Source organism: Gymnoscopelus microlampas (genome assembly GCF_963454915.1).
Source record: "Gymnoscopelus microlampas genome assembly, chromosome: 20".
NCBI lineage: Eukaryota > Metazoa > Chordata > Actinopteri > Myctophiformes > Myctophidae > Gymnoscopelus > Gymnoscopelus microlampas.
The window spans coordinates 21,891,527-21,901,657 of NC_139957.1; the positions used below are offsets into that span (position 1 = coordinate 21,891,527).

At 44.0% G+C, this 10,131-nt stretch overlaps 1 protein-coding gene across 3 annotated transcripts in view; it reads right to left on the reverse strand.

The window, feature by feature from the left end:
• Positions 1-8,849, reverse strand: part of ppp2r3a (protein phosphatase 2, regulatory subunit B'', alpha) — a 101,052-nt gene extending 92,203 nt beyond the window's left edge. For 2 of the 3 annotated variants that reach the window (XM_084044202.1, XM_084044200.1), the window contains exon 1: positions 8,690-8,849. The gene's annotated coding sequence lies outside the window, so the exon portion shown is untranslated. Of the gene's footprint in view, positions 1-8,679 lie in introns of all 3 variants that reach the window. The other variant, XM_084044201.1, reaches the window with a different exon arrangement.
• Positions 8,850-10,131: the final 1,282 nt, after the last annotated feature.

Below are 10,131 nucleotides of genomic sequence, written 5' to 3' on the forward strand. Positions count from 1 at the left end.
CGTGGGCGTCTTCTTGGCTCAGGCGGGGCCGAGGTGTACATACCGCATAGTACTGTACCTCTGACGAAACGGACAGGGACACTCGCCGCGCGCACGCACCTTCCGACTATACTCAGTAAAATCAGCAGTGGTGGGAAAAAGTACTAAAGATTTTTACTCAAGTAAAAGTATCAATACTGCACTGTAGAAGCACTCTGTTACAAGTAAAAGTCCGGAATTCAGAATTTACTTGAGTAAAAGTAGAAAAGTATTGGTATCAAATTGTACTTAAAGCACCAAAAGTAGAAAGTATCCATTATAATTGCAGTGGAGTAAAAGTACAATATTTGTCTCTAAGATGTAGTGGAGTAGAAGTAAAAGTACTGAGAATTGGAAATACTCAAGTAAAGCAAAAATTCCACAAAAGTGTACTTAAGTACAGTACTTGAGTAAATGTACTTGGTTACTTTACACCACTGAATCAGTATATAGTCAGTAATTTACAGATGTACCCAAATGGATCCTTACAGATCCATTCGGTTACATCTGCACACTTAAAAGTGTTAAATTAACACTCAGGATGTTATAGTGTACTTGACATATAATGAAGCAAAAGCACAGAAATACAATGAAATGTCTTTTTTTTGTTTTGTTTGGGTACAAAAAAATAACCTCCCCGAATGGCACAGGGCCTGGTCCCACTTCCACTGTGACTGAGGAGAACAGAGGAGGGCAATAAAACATTTTTAGCTTTGGACCGGAGTTGGGCCATTCACCCCTTGAAGCCAGGCCAGAGAGAACCACACCACCACCACTACTACTACTGCACAATGGAACTGTTCTCTCTCTCTCTCTCTCTCTCTCTCTCTCCCTTTCTTTCCTCCCTCTCTTTCTTTTTCGCTCCTTTCCTGTTTCTCTTTCCTCCGTTCTCGCTCCTTCCATCTTTTTCTGCCCCCATTTACTGGAGGGTCTTCAGTCACTGGAGGAATGCCTGGCGTGCATGTGCGTGTGTGTGTGTGTGTGTGTGTGTACGTGTGCGTGTGTACATATTGTATACGTGTGTGAGTGTGGTGCCAGTACAAAGAGAGTCAGTGTGGACAGCAGAAGACAATCAACCACTCAATGGATAGCTATTAACTCATCACACATAAATGCATGTGCGCGCGCACACACACACACACACACACACACACACATATACATACACACACACACACACACACACACACACACACACACACACACACACACACACACACACACACACACACACACATACATACACACAAACACATTCCAGAGTCCACGGATGAGAACTGTGACATTCAGAGCCAACCGACCAATCAACACTCTGTGCCACTGTCACAATGGACCCAGTCAATGAGCAGCAGAGGCTCATGGGAGATCTGTGAATCAAAGTGTCCCGAGTTTTCATCCCCGTCTCACTAATCCTCCCTCTCTCTCTCCCTCCCTGCTTTCACGCCTCTCTTTCCATTCTACCTTCTAACCCCGTCTCACTCTTTCCCAGGGTGGATCTCAACAGCTAAAAAGGTGGTTGGGTGAGTCTCTCACGCCCACATATGAGTCACAAATTATGCTGGCGTGTTAGCTGGGATCCCAGCAGTGGTGATTTTGTTACTATGACCACTCCATGTGTCACTGTCCCCAAAGGTTGCATTTTAAGACAGTGACACAGACTCTTACTTCATACTCGGGTATGAAGTAAGAGCAAAATGACCGGTGTGTGATTATGGTCAATTGTTGCTAACATCTTCTGCCCTGTTGTGTTGCATCACAGTGTTTTAGTTACTGTACTGCTAGTTTAGCCTCATGTTGTCAGAAGATCGGAGATCTCCATCTACCGACTCGCCTGGTGATGTATCGGTTAGCCGTAGAGTCAATGTAGTTGCTGGAATGGCCGCTAACGCTAAGTAACAAACCTACGCCTACTGCTCTGAAGGACAAAATCCTTATTTGCATTGACTCTGCAATGCAGGGGGTTTTCATTTTTTCACACGGTTTTAGCAACTACATTGAATTTAAATGTCACCAGACGTATTGGTAGGTAGGCAGAGATCTCCGATATTTTGGCGATGCGAGACTGCTGGCAACTAGATATTTAGTTGGCAGTTCAAACACCTTACAAACACATGCACTACAATAGTCCTTGGAGCAAGTTGGTACACATGCATGAGGGTTATATGCTCTTGCTCTGGGCATAGTACGGCAGCTCTGTGTACAAACATGTAAAAACATTTCAACGGCTGGATGATCTCCCAAAGCTAGCTAGGTCTATGGTGCAACACACCCTGCTTTTCTTGCTGGTTTCCAAACAAAGAGAAAAGACACAGGCTGCCTGAAGTGATCTCTCTCTGTCTTACTCCCACAAAGTCTGTTCGACTAGTATGATTGACAGAAAAGCCAGCAGAGCGGATGGTGCAGCCTCCTCTCTCTCTCTCTCTGCTCGCTATCACACTCACACTTTCCCTGTCACGTCTTCATTTTTAGCAGTCGGCAGCATTGCATGCAATGTGAGATGGCCACCCACACTGCCACACACACACACACACACACACACACACACACGCATATGCTGCTGGGAAACATGAATGACTGTGACACTGAAAGTACCATAAAGCTGCAAAATACAATAGCGCCTTGTATAACTGGGATGAGTAACTCTGCGCGTGCGTGCGTGCGTCAAATGGTGCATGCTTGCACATGCGTGTATTTCATTATGGGTGCATGTCTGCCTGCATGTGTGTGTGTGTGTGTGTGTGTGTGTGTGTGTGTGTGTGTGTGTGTGTGTGTGTGTGTGTGTGTGTGTGTGTGTGTGTGTGTGTGTGTGTGTGTGTCCAACAAATGGTGCATGGCATGTTTGCTTGCTCGTGCGTGTGTGAGTTGCATAACTATAGGCAGGGGATCACATGTGGATGCAAAAGGCGATGTACAGCAAATCCCCCCATTAATCAATTATGAATGTATTAATGCGAGAAGTCCTGCAGCTCCGAGTAGCCAGATCTATGCAGGCTCCTTTACAGACACATACACACCCTGACAGTACACACACAGCGACAAGTCACGCACACCAGTGCTAGACTGGCAGACACAACACACACACACACACACAGAAACTACAAGCAGAAACAGACAGACAGAAATCACCAGGCCAAATATATTTTATATTTTACTTATTGTCTTAATTTATTTAAATGATTATTACTATTTTTGTGTATTTTGTATTACCCTTTCCCTTCTCTTTTACAGCATATTGTGTTCTTTGTTACCATTCTTTGTCTACCATTCTTGTATCAACCTTCAAAGCTTTAAATCTGAATAAAATGTTATTTTAACCCATCTGTATGGTAGAGAATGTATAGAATAGAACTAACACATCTGCAGTGGTTGGAGTTGGGTCTCCTACTCTTCCTTTGAGAAATGTAGACCCTGGTGTCATGTAGGACACCTACTCGTTGACAAGTAGCCCTGCTCGAAGCTCATGGGCCAAATATCTCCCCTGGCCGGGGGGAATTCTCTCTTACTAGATATTAGGTCTCCCACACGGGGGACCAGGGTTCAAATCCTGGGTGTTACAGTTGCAATTACCTCTCTCTCTCTGGAGGGGACAAAATAAATAGATATTGTAGCTTTAAACTATATTTCATCAATATTGCTTGTTTTATACTAGTATAATGTGCTTTGAAACTCAATTTTTTTTAAAGTGATATGCAAATAAGAAACACAAATAAAAGCATAGGCAAGTACACACTAAAAGAACTGAGGTTAGGGACATGATGTGAGGTAAAATGACATTGTTGGTTCGGTATTAGGATCATCCCCCCCCCCCCCCCCCCACACACACACACACACACACAGAAGAAATGCCACCCTAAATGTTTCAAATCGGCCTCATGGTGGCGCTACAACAGGCCAATACACCTTTTGGCCTATTACTCTTGAACCGTTTAGGTCATACAATCACATTTTTCAAATCGCCGTCATGGTGGTGCTATAACAGGTCGCAGCACAACCCTGGGTAGGCAACCCGGCTTGGCGGGGATCTGCTCTCTGTGGAGCACACTTTTCTAGTTATTACATGATATTTCAAAGAAATAGATATCCCACTAATACATCAACAGGAGGAACAGCACGCACTGTTCTTCCTCACCTACAAGAGAAATGGGTCAAACCCAAATTAAACATGTGCATCTCTCTCTCTCGCTCTCTCTCGCTCTCTCTCTCTGATATAATATTGTGCCCTCAGTCAGAGTCTGGAACAACAAGCATCTGTGAAAAGACACACATCTGTGAGCGACTATGAAAAACCAGCACTCTCAAAATATATTTCCAAAACACACAAACACACATTCGATCACCCACCCACTCATCCACCCACCCACCTACAGACCATCCATTGTAAGTGAGAAGCAACAGAGAAAATGAGAATTCAGTCTCTCTTTATCTAGAGCAGTGGTTTTCAATCAGCGGTCCGGGGACCACCAGTGGTCCTTGAAGGAGTACCAGGGGGTACCGAGTGCGCAGAGTGCCGCAGGGGCACCGAGTGCCGCGCTATGAGCTTGTAGATCTGCTATTTTTGAAAAACCTTGAAAAAGTGTGCATATCTTTGAATATTTATATTTTTCTAAGTGAAAATTAACTGATATCTTTGCTTCAGGGGGTCCCTGGCACAAAACATTTTCAAATGGGGGTCTGCGGCCAAATGTATATCAATTTAGGGGTCCTTGGCATGAAAAAGGTTGAAAACCACTGATCTAGAAGTTTGAGATTGAAACTCCCTCCTCCACAATGTGGATATGATAGAGGTGGAGACGGTGGACAGGAAAATGAGTCAATGTCAAGAGGAAGTTGCCAGAGAAAGAATAAGAACATGGATGTGATTTATGAAACTGTTCTCATATAATCACATAGGGCTGGGCGACATGACTTCAAATCAATATATGTTTTTTCAAACGTTTGCATCGATTACAATTAATGGATGATTATTTATTTTAAATAGTGAAAATAGCAGATCTACAAACTCACAAAGTGCTGCAATGCCATGGATTGTGAGCTTGTAGATCTGCTATTTTCATTTTTGTACACCACCATTGTATTGTACAACAACTTCCTGTATAATACAGGGCTAAAGTGGTCTAGACTTTTTTCGTGTTGAACACTGTTCACAAATCTCAACAACGATGCTTCTCGCTTAACTTACATGAGCCAGATTAAGTCGGTATAGAGGTTCTGTATATAGGTTTCGATATGATTGATTGTTTTTTTTCTTAGGCAAAAGAATGTAAAACAACACAGTTACATTTATAATACTTTTGTCTAAAAGGTCCGACCAAAAAAGGTCCTTACGCGCTTGTTTCCGTTGGGGTCCTTGGTATTAATTTCATAGACGGGTATAGGGGGCATTTCGGGCAAATCTGCATTTACAATTTTGAAGACCAGTCCCATTTTTAGTTGTTTAACCCTGTCTTCCACCCTGAGCCAGCCTAGGCTGGCAAAGTGAGTGGGAGAGAGGTGGGTCATGGGCCCCAGTCCGAGAAGTAGTCGAATCAGTTTGTTTTTGGGAGGTTTGAAGCTTAGTCTTCAGTGGCACTGAGGTGTTGGAGTACCAAGAGGAGCAAGCATAGTCAAAAAGGGGCTGAATCAGGGCCCCTGAGAGGGTCCTGAGGGCCTGAGGGTTGACAAAAGAGGAAACTCTGCCCATAAATATGGTTCTCTGGTTTACTCTTTTGACCACCTTTGTTGCCATGCTTTCACCTGTCAGGTATTTGCCAAAAATACATCCCAAATAGGTAATCTCTTCTTTGCTAGAGATGATTGTGTCATCGACTTTGACCTTGAAGTCATTTACTTTCATCTTACTGAGGGAATGTTTGGTCCCAAGAGAATGGATTCAGTTTTCCCAAAGTGTAGTGACAGTTTGTTATCGGTAAGTCAGGTACGTATTTTGGAGAGTTGAGACCTGAGAGCTTCCTCAACTTGCAACTTGTCCTCACCCGAGATCAGGAGCGCCGAGTCATCAGCGAACAGGAACAGTTTGCAGTTACAGGCAGTATTCATGTCATTAATGTATAGTAGGAACAGTAATCTAGTAATCAACCACTTGCACTCTACCCTCCAAGTAAGATCTCATCCAATTTAGTGATGTGCAATCAAAACCAATCGCCCTCAGCTTATTAAGTAGAATTGAGTGGAATTGAGTGGTTTACAGATATATTTTCGGTTAATTGCACAGCCCTATAATCACGTAACAGAATCATAACGAAACACAAAGACAAATTAAACAGCTAATAACTTGGACAACAGTACACAATACCGCTGTCTCTCTCTCACACACACACACACACACGCACGCACACGCACACACGCACACACACACTAGAGAAAGACAATCTAGTGAAAGAAATCACTGAGTCGGCTACTGTCTCTTCGTATAAGAGTAAAAGACTAATCTCTCAGTTGCTGTGGGTCACACCCACTTTGATGATATAGTGCGTCTTGTTTTGCAACATTGGCAGAATAAAAACAAGCACACATGCAATTAAAATGAGCACAATGTTGTGTCTGTCCGTCTGCGAGTGATTGAGAGTGTGTGTGTGTGTGTGTGTGTGTGTGTGTGTGTGTGTGTGTGTGTGTGTGTGTGTGTGTGTGTGTGTGTGTGTGTGTGTGTGTGTGTGTGTGTGTGTGTGTGTGTGTGTGTGTGTGTGTGTGTGTGTGTGTGTGTGTGTGTGTGAGAATGAACTAATTCACTCACACAGATGCATGAAACACACACACACACACACACACACACACACACACACACACGTCCACATTCCCCACAGCTCAGCCAGAGTGGTCTTTGTGGCTGTCCAAGCGTCACTGTGTCCAGCCAGGCTCGAGTTACGGCTTTGCAGGATCTCTCTCTCTCCACTCTCTCTCACACACACACACACACACACACACACAGCAAACATTTTGCAACCAGAGAGCATCCGGAACTCATCAGGAAACTACAGGGGCATCTTAAGTATACAATGCAGTCACAATATTATAGGTTCAGTACCAGCTCACACTGCCTTCGTTCAAAGTCATATCCTCTCTCTGCCACCTTTTCTGTCACTCTCCACTTTACAAATGGATACAGGGAAGAGGGTGACCTAGTTCAGTTGTCAGCTAGTTTGTCCCATAGCCAAAAGATCATAGGTTCAATCCCCCACCATGACCTCAAATGTCTGTCCTGCTTAAGTGTCCTTGAGCAAAGCATTGACCTAACAGCTTCAGGGGTGGTGTTCTTCTGACACTAACCATACACACTGACCTCACTGTGGGGCGGGTGAGTTTTCTCCTCTGGAATGAATAGACGATAACTCATTTAGCCTATTAATAAATACATTGAAACGAGATGAGCTAGAATTATATTTGGTTTGTTCAGGCTGGAATCAGGAGTTTGACACAGAGCCTTTTCTGAGCATCTCAGAGCAGTGTGTCAGTAAGCAACAGTGTTGCAACATCGTCCTACATATTCACAGATCAACATCTAATATATTGTAGTGTAATATATACAAATACACCTAATGATAATAGAATATAAAGATGAGTGGAATAGAACGGAATGGAATGATGGAACAGAGCTCAATCTGACTTTCAAGATAGAAAATCCCAATGTCAATACCTAAAAGCAAGAAATATATACAGATCCTGGAAAACAAAAGACATTTAAACTATAATGGATCATGTATCAAATAAGCTTTCGGATACTATGCAACGCTAGTCTGGTATGTATTTTATTAAATAAAAGTAATGAGAGTAATTTTGGCCATTTTGAGGGCCTCACCCAATGTGTGTGTGTGTGTGTGTGTGTGTGTGTGTGTGTGTGTGTGTGTGTGTGTGTGTGTGTGTGTGTGTGTGTGTGTGTGTGTGTGTGTGTGTGTGTGTGTGGTCTATTCTAGGAGAATTCCAGAGGGGAGACCCTGTGACTGACCCCCGCCTCACAGGATCTGACAGGATATCGCCACACACGCACGCACGCACACACGCACGACAGGCCAAGCAATGCGCAGATAAACTCACAATACCAATGGGGATCCCACACACACACACACACACACACACACACACACACACACACACACACACACACAAAACATTGTTTACATAGGCTAGATAAGTACTCAACGGATAGTTTAGCCAATGGGTGGATGATATGAAATGACCCTAGATTTTAAAATCACAGTAGCTTTCTCTGACATTGTGGTGTTAATGTTATGTGCAGAGTCCACTCCAGCCCAGCCCAGCCCATTCCTGGCCAAGCCCTGAGATTGGCCGCTCAATGATCCGCTACAATCAGTGCGTCCAATCTGCAAACAAACTTCCCTTTAAACCACAGCAGGAGGCGAATCCCCTCCAGTGCAAATTCAGATCCGGGCAGATCTGAAGTCCATACGCGTTAACTAACTGTCAAGATAACAACAACAGTAACGCCGTCTAACAAACACGAACTTGTTTATCAAACATACCCCGAGGGTTAATTATAACGGGGCTTTATGTGTGTGTGTGTGTGTGTGTGTGTGTGTGTGTGTGTGTGTGTGTGTGTGTGTGTGTGTGTGTGTAAAACTCAACATAGTCCTCCTCGGGGGTACTAAAGCTGAGAGACGGTAAACAAACACAGAGGGCAAAGTTTCCAACAGCGAAAATCCAAGGCACTCATCATTACCTTTTTTTCTCAGCGGTTTCCCAAAGTCAGTCACGACGTGCACTCCCTGCAGACATCAGCGGAGAAATAGCCGCTTTTCGGTACCGCGGATTATAGAGCAACCTATGAGCTTCTCCTCTCGGCAGTGAACGTTCGCTGTATAAAGACGCACCGACTCCGGTGCAGTCTTGGCTGTGTGTGAGTGTGGAGGTAGGGTAGTTGAGTGTCGGGGTTGACAGCCCATGAAGGGTGCTCCACCGAAATTGGTGACCTGTCAATTTATGGGACTCCAGAGGTCGCTGTTTTTCAATGTTGACCAAAAACAACGACACGACCGTAAATTAATTAAAACACGCACCGAAATCCCTGTCATGTGACCTGCTGACCATAATAATCCCACCTTTGTGCACACAGCAACGCCTTAATGTCTGGGGTCAACAGACTTAGCTCGTTGACGTCGACATCGAATTGAAATTGTGAAACAGCGACGCTCTGGAGGCATGGAATTTGATGGGTCACCAATTTCGACGTAACATAGTCAATCAGCACCGCTAGGAATGGGGGAATAGAGGGAGTTCCCATCCACAGACAGGGGCGGGAGTAAGTTTCGAGTGACAGACAGACTCATTGCATTTTAGGTAGACCTGCAGATTAGAATTCATTTTTATAAGCCTATAATAACGCACATGTTATACAGTTATTAAATAACTTACATGTTATTTCACTCTTTAAATGTATCCGTTAGCGTTACTTATTCCGTATTCCCTTTACCACCACGACCGACCACTGACACAATATTCAGCCCACCTATTACGCCATATAGAGCCCTTAACAGACGACGTCACACAGGAACGCGAAGGAAAATAAAAGCCTGGAGATCGAGGCCATAGATATGATCGAGGCTAAACAGGCTTAACGTCATCTACTGGCGTCATAAACGTCAAATGAAACCCATTCTGTCAGGTCTCGCTAGGACGCGCCTCACTAGCCAACACACAAGAGGGGGTTGGACCCCAAAACAACAGGTTGAGAATTGACTGCATGAAACAATTACCTGTGCATCCAGTCTCAATGTTGGTAAACAGATAATTGGTCTATACACTACAGGGGTCTTCAACCTTTTCAGGCCAAGGACCCCTTAGCTGAGAGAGCGATGAAGCAGGGACCCCCTCTATATTGTATAAAATTGTGTTTCAGATTAACCTTTTTATTTTACTTGGTCAGCTCTTTTTTCCCTCTACACCTATACCTCTTTGCCAAAAATAGCAGATCTACAAGCTCAGATCTGCTATTTTTGGCTAAAGTTCTCCTCAGAATAGGGATGCTAGGGTTCAAGTGGTTAATGCGAAAAAAGAAATCATATCACACACAAATTTGGCGGACCCCCTGTAGTAACTCTAAGGACCCCCTAGGGGTCCCGGACCCCCTGTTGAAGACCCCTGCACTACAATGATATACTTCGT